The following is a 7,180-nucleotide window of genomic DNA, read 5'->3' on the forward strand; positions in this document are numbered from 1 at the left end:
TTTCGCACCATCGTACAATTGAAAAATCCTATGTCAAACAATCATAAGTCAGGGACCATCTGTATTGTTGAAATGGAATTTTAAGTTGGATATCTTTTTAGAAAAAATGATCTAAAAAGGATATGCTGTAAAAATCTACAAATGAAGTGTAAGAGGTGATGTACACATGAGCAATTTCACTGTATTGAAGAATACCAAAAATTGGGTGTGAATCCCTTGACGTTTAAGGAAGTGGTTTTGAATTTAAAAATAGCAATGCTTTATGCAGTAATAAATATATACAATTTATTACCACTAGGAAGAGATCCAGGCAGAAAAATTTTGAAAGAAACATTTAGAAAGTTTTAGATATATTCATGTGCAATTATGCAAATCAAATAAAAATAATACAGCACCTACTGTATTTTAGGCACTCATGATCCAGAGATGAAGACATAGTCCCTCTGCTCAGGGAGTCTACTAGCAATACACATATAATTCAAAATAACAATATAGTCTTGGGAGAAAAATAGAAGTAAATAATAAAGTACAGTTGTAGTAGGAAAAAAGACATGGTTGATTATCTCTACTGGGGGAAAATGGGAGCAGGGGAAAACTCTAATAGATCACTCTTGAACTAGAATTTTGTTGTTTCTTTTAATTTTTATGTATATATGTATGTATGTATGTATGTATGTATGTACAGGGTCTCAGTCTGGTGCCCAGGCTGGAGTTCAGTGACAGAATCATGGCTCACTGCAGCCTCGAACTCCTGGGCTCAAGTGATCCTCCTGCCTCAGCCTCCTAAGTAGCTGGGACGACAGGCACCACGATGCCCAGCTAATTTTTAAATTTTTTGTAGTAGATATGGGAGCCTCACTTTGTTGCTCAGTCTTGTCAATTCCTGGCTTTAAGTAATCCTCCGACAGGCCAGTCTTGGTGGCTCACACCTGCAATCCCAGCACTTTGGGAAGCCTTGGCGGGTGAGTCACCTGAGGTCAGGAGTTGGAGACTACCCTGGCCAAGATGGTGAAATCCCATCTCTACTAAAAATACAAAAATTAGTCAGTGTGGTGGTGTACGCCTGTAATCCCAGCCACTCGGGAGGCTACGGCTCGAGAATTGCTTGAACCCAGGAGGCAGAGGTTGCAGTGAGCCAAGATTGCATCACAGGACTCCATCCTGGGTGATAGAGTGAGACTCCATCTCAAAAAAAAAAGAAAAAAAGAAAAAAATGTTATTCTCCCACCCAGGCCTCCCAAATTGCTGAGGTTACAAGGATGAACCACTGTACTGGCCTGTTGTTTCTTTTTAAACCCATTTTATTTGTAGTATAGTTTATAAACAATAAGATTTATCCATTTAAAGTACAATTTGATGAGTTTTAACTTTTGTAGGGTTATTGAGGTATGATTTGCATAAAGTAAACTTTAGTCTTTTAAAATGTACAGGTCAATGAACTTTTTTTTCTCTTTTTTTTATTACTATTATACTTTAAGTTCTAGGGTACATGTGCATAACGTGCAGGTTTGTAACATATGTATACTTGTGCCATTTTGCTGTGCTGCACCCATCAACTCGTCAGCACCCATCAACTCGTCATTTACATCAGGTATAACTCCCAATGCAATCCCTCCCCTCTACCCCCTCCCCATGATAGGCCCCGGTGTGTGATGTTCCCCTTCCTGAGTCCAAGTGATCTCATTGTTTAGTTCCCACCTACGAGTGAGAACATGCGGTGTTTGGTTTTCTGTTCTTGTGATAGTTTGCTAAGAATGATGGTTTCCAGCTGCATCCATGTCCCTACAAAGGACACAAACTCATCCTTTCTTATGGCTGCATAGTATTCCATGGTGTATATGTGCCACATTTTCTTAATCCAGTCTGTCACTGATGGACATTTGGGTTGATTCCAAGTCTTTGCTATTGTGAATAGTGCCGCAATAAACATACGTGTGCATGTCTCTTTATAGCAGCATGATTTATAATCCTTTGGGTATATACCCAGAAATGGGATGGCTGGGTCATATGGTACATCTAGTTCTAGATCCTTGAGGAATTGCCATACTGTTTTCCATAATGGTTGAACTAGTTTACAGTCCCACCAACAGTGTAAAAGTGTTCCTATTTCTCCACATCCTCTCCAGCACCTGTTGTTTCCTGACTTTTTAATGATCGCCATTCTAACTGGTGTGAGATGGTATCTCATTGTGGTTTTGATTTGCATTTCTCTGATGGCCAGTGATGATGAGCATTTTTTCATGTGTCTGTTGGCTGTATGAATGTCTTCTTTTGAGAAATGTCTGTTCATATCCTTTGCCCACTTTTTGATGGGGTTGTTTGATTTTTTCTTGTAAATTTGTTTGGGTTCTTTGTAGGTTCTGGATATTAGCCCTTTGTCAGATGAGTAGATTGCAAAAATTTTCTCCCATTCTGTAGGTTGCCTGTTCACTCTGATGGTAGTTTCTTTTGCTGTGCAGAAGCTCTTTAGTTTAATGAGATCCCATTTGTCAATTTTGGCTTTTGCTGCCGTTGCTTTTGGTGTTTTAGACATGAAGTCTTTGCCCATGCCTATGTCCTGAATGGTACTACCTAGGTTTTCCTCTAGGGTTTTTATGGTATTAGGTCTAACATTTAAGTCTCTAATCCATCTTGAATTAATTTTCGTATAAGGAATAAGGAAAGGATCCAGTTTCAGCTTTCTACTTATGGCTAGCCAATTTTCCCAGCACCATTTATTAAATAGGGAATCCTTCCCCCATTTCTTGTTTCTCTCAGGTTTGTCAAAGATCAGATGGCTGTAGATGTGTGGTATTATTTCTGAGGACTCGGTTCTGTTCCATTGGTCTATATCTCTGTTTTGGTACCAGTACCATGCTGTTTTGGTTACTGTAGCCTTGTAGTATAGTTTGAAGTCAGGTAGCGTGATGCCTCCAGCTTTGTTCTTTTGACTTAGGATTGTCTTGGAGACGCGAGCTCTTTTTTGGTTCCATATGAACTTTAAAGCAGTTTTTTCCAATTCTGTGAAGAAACTCATTGGTAGCTTGATGGGGATGGCATTGAATCTATAAATTACCTTGGGCAGTATGGCCATTTTCAAGATATTGATTCTTCCTATCCATGAGCATGGTATGTTCTTCCATTTGTTTGTGTCCTCTTTTATTTCACTGAGCAGTGGTTTGTAGTTCTCCTTGAAGAGGTCCTTTACATCCCTTGTAAGTTGGATTCTTAGGTATTTTATTCTCTTTGAAGCAATTGTGAATGGAAATTCATTCATGATTCGGCTCTCTGTTTGTCTTTTACTGGTGTATAAGAATGCTTGTGATTTTTGCACATTAATTTTGTATCCTGAGACTTTGCTGAAGTTGCTTATCAGCTTAAGGAGATTTTGGGCTGAGATGATGGGGTTTTCTAAATATACAATCATGTCATCTGCAAACAGGGACAATTTGACTTCTTCTTTTCATAACTGAATCCCCTTGATTTCTTTCTCTTGCCTGATTGCCCTAGCCAGAACTTCCAACACTATGTTGAATAGGAGTGGTGAGAGAGGGCATCCCTGTCTTGTGCCAGTTTTCAAAAGGAATTTTTCCAGTTTGCCCATTCAGTATGATACTGGCTGTGGGTTTGTCATGAATAGCTCTTATTATTTTGAGGTGCGTTCCATCAATACCGAATTTATTGAGTGTTTTTAGCATGAAGGGCTGTTGAATTTTGTCAAAAGCCTTTTCAGCATCTATTGAGATAATCATGTGTTTCTTGTCTTTGGTTCTGTTTATATGCTGGATTATGTTTATTGATTTGCGAATGTTGAACCAGTCTTGCATCCCAGGGATGAAGCCCACTTGATCATGGTGGATAAGCTTTTTGATGTGCTGCTGAATCCGGTTTGCCAGTATTTTATTGAGGATTTTTGCTTCGATGTTCATCAGGGATATTGGTCTAAAATTCTCTTTTTTTGTTGTGTCTCTGCCAGGCTTTGGTATCAGGATGATGTTGGCCTCATAAAATGAGTTAAGGAGGATTCCCTCTTTTTCTATTGATTGGAATAGTTTCAGAAGGAATGGTACCAGCTCCTCCTTGTACCTCTGGTAGAATTCAGCTGTGAATCCATCTGGTCCTGGACTTTTTTTCGTTGGTAGGCTATTAAGTATTGCCTCAATTTCAGAGCCTGCTATTGGTCTATTCAGGGATTCAACTTCTTCCTGGTTTAGTCTTGGAAGAGTGTAAATGTCCAGGAAATTATCCATTTCTTCTAGATTTTCTAGTTTATTTGCATACAGGTGTTTATAGTATTCTCTGATGGTAGTTTGTATTTCTGTGGGGTTGGTGGTGATATCCCCTTTATCATTTTTTATTGCGTCTATTTGATTCGTCTCTCTTTTATTCTTTATTAGTCTTGCTAGTGGTCTGTCAATTTTGTTGATCTTTTCAAAAAACCAACTCCTGGATTCATTGATTTTTTGGAGGGTTTTTTGTGTCTTTATCTCCTTCAGTTCTGCTCTGATCTTAGTTATTTCTTGCCTTCTGCTAGCTTTCGAATGTGTTTGCTCTTCCTTCTCTAGTTCTTTTAATTGTGATGTCAGAGTGTCAATTTTAGATCTTTCCTGCTTTCTCTTGTGGGCATTTAGTGCTATAAATTTCCCTCTACATACTGCTTTAAATGTGTCCCAGAGATTCTGGTATGTTGTATCTTTGTTCTCATTGGTTTCAAAGAACATCTTTATTTCTGCCTTCATTTCGTTATGTACCCAGTAGTCATTCAGGAGCAGGTTGTTCAGTTTCCATGCAGTTGAGCGGTTTTGATTGAGTTTCTTAGTCCTGAGTTCTAGTTTGATTGCACTGTGGTCTGAGAGACAGTTTGTTATAATTTCTGTTCTTGTACATTTGCTGAGGAGTGCTTTACTTCCAATTATGTGGTCAATTTTGGAATAAGTGCGATGTGGTGCTGAGAAGAATGTATATTCTGTTGATTTCGGGTGGAGAGTTCTATAGATGTCTATTAGGTCTGCTTGCTGCAGAGATGAGTTCAATTCCTGGATATCCTTGTTAACTTTCTGTCTCGTTGATCTGTGTAATGTTGACAGTGGAGTGTTGAAGTCTCCCATTATTATTGTATGGGAGTCTAAGTCTCTTTATAAGTCTCTAAGGACTTGCTTTATGAATCTGGGTGCTCCTGTATTGGGTGCATACATTTTTCGGATAGTTAGCTCTTCCTGTTGAATTGATCCCTTTACCATTATGTAATGGCCTTCTTTGTCTCTTTTGATCTTTGATGGTTTAAAGTCTGTTTTATCAGAGACTAGTATTGCAACCCCTGCTTTTTTTTGTTCTCCATTTGCTTGGTAGATCTTCCTCCATCCCTTTATTTTGAGCCTATGTATGTCTCTGCATGTGAGATGGGTCTCCTGAATACAGCAGACTGATGGGTCTTGACTCTTTATCCAGTTTGCCAGTCTGTGTCTTTTAATTGGAGCATTTAGTCCATTTACATTTAAGGTTAATATTGTTATGTGTGAACTTGATCCTGCCATTATGATATTAACTGGTTATTTTGCTCGTTAGTTGATGCAGTTTCTTCCTAGCCTCGATGGTCTTTACATTTTGGCATGTTTTTGCAATGGCTGGTACCAGTTGTTCCTTTCCATGTTTAGTGCTTCCTTCAGGGTCTCTTGTAAGGCAGGCCTGGTGGTGACAAAATCTCTAAGCATTTGCTTATCTGTAAAGGATTTTATTTCTCCTTCACTTACGAAACTCAGTTTGGCTGGATATGAAATTCTGGGTTTAAAATTCTTTTCTTTAAGAATGTTGAATATTGGCCCCCACTCTCTTCTGGCTTGTAGAGTTTCTGCTGAGAGATCTGCTGTTAGTCTGATGAGCTTCCCTTTGTAGGTAACCCGTCCTTTCTCTCTGGCTGCCCTTAAGATTTTTTCCTTCATTTCAACTTTGGTGAATCTGGCAATTATGTGTCTTGGAGTTGCTCTTCTCGAGGAGTATCTTTGTGGTGTTCTCTGTATTTTCTGGATTTGAATGTTGGCCTGCCCTACTAGGTTGGGGAAATTCTCCTGGATGATATCCTGAAGACTGTTTTCCAACTTGGTTCCATTTTTCCCCTCACTTTCAGGCACCCCAATCAGACGTAGATTTGGTCTTTTTACATAATTCCATACTTCTTGCAGGCTTTGTTCATTTCTTTTTCTTCTTTTTCCTTTTGGTTTCTCTTCTCACTTCATTTCATTCATTTGATCCTGAATCGCTGATACCCTTTCTTCCAGGTGATCGAGTTAGTTACTGAAGCTTGTGCATTTGTCACGTATTTCTCGTGTCATGGTTTTCATCTCTTTCATTTCGTTTATGACCTTTTCTGCATTAATTACCCTAGCTATCAATTCTTCCACTCTTTTTTTCAAGATTTTTAGTTTCTTTGCACTGGGTACGTAATTCCTCCTTTAGCTCTGAGAAGTTGGATGGACTGAAGCCTTCTCTCATCTCGTCAAAGTCGTTCTCCGTCCAGCTTTGATCCATTGCTGGTGATGAGCTGCGCTCCTTTGCCGGGGGAGGTACGCTCTCAGTTTTTGAATTTCCAGCTTTTCTGCCCTGCTTTTTCCCCATCTTTGTGGTTTTATCTGCCTCTGGTCTTTGATGATGGTGACGTATTGATGGGGTTTTGGTGTAGGTGTCCTTCCTGTTTGATAGTTTTCCTTCTAACAGTCAGGACCCTCAGCTGTAGGTCTGTTGGAGATTGCTTGAGGTCCACTCCAGACCCTGTTTGCCTGGGTATCAGCAGCAGAGGCTGCAGAAGATAGAATATTGCTGAACAGCGAGTATACCTGTCTGATTCTTGCTTTGGAAGCTTCCTCTCAAGGGTGTACTCCACCCTGTGAGGTGTGGGGTGTCAGACTGCCCCTAGTGGGGGATGTCTCCCAGTTAGGCTACTCAGGGGTCAGGGACCCACTTGAGCAGGCAGTCTGTCCCTTCCCAGATGTCAACCTCCGTGTTGGGAGATCCACTGCTCTCTTCAAAGCTGTCAGATAGAGTCGTTTGTGTCTGCAGAGGTTTCTGCTGCTTTTGTTGTTGTTTAGCTGTGGCCTGTCCCCAGAGGTGGAGTCTAGAGAGACAGGCAGGTTTCCTTGAGCTGCTGTGAGCTCCACCCAGTTCGAGCTTCCCAGTGGCTTTGTTTACCTACTTAAGCCTCAGCAAT

This window comes from Chlorocebus sabaeus, chromosome X, assembly GCF_047675955.1.
Source record: "Chlorocebus sabaeus isolate Y175 chromosome X, mChlSab1.0.hap1, whole genome shotgun sequence".
Taxonomy (NCBI): domain Eukaryota; kingdom Metazoa; phylum Chordata; class Mammalia; order Primates; family Cercopithecidae; genus Chlorocebus; species Chlorocebus sabaeus.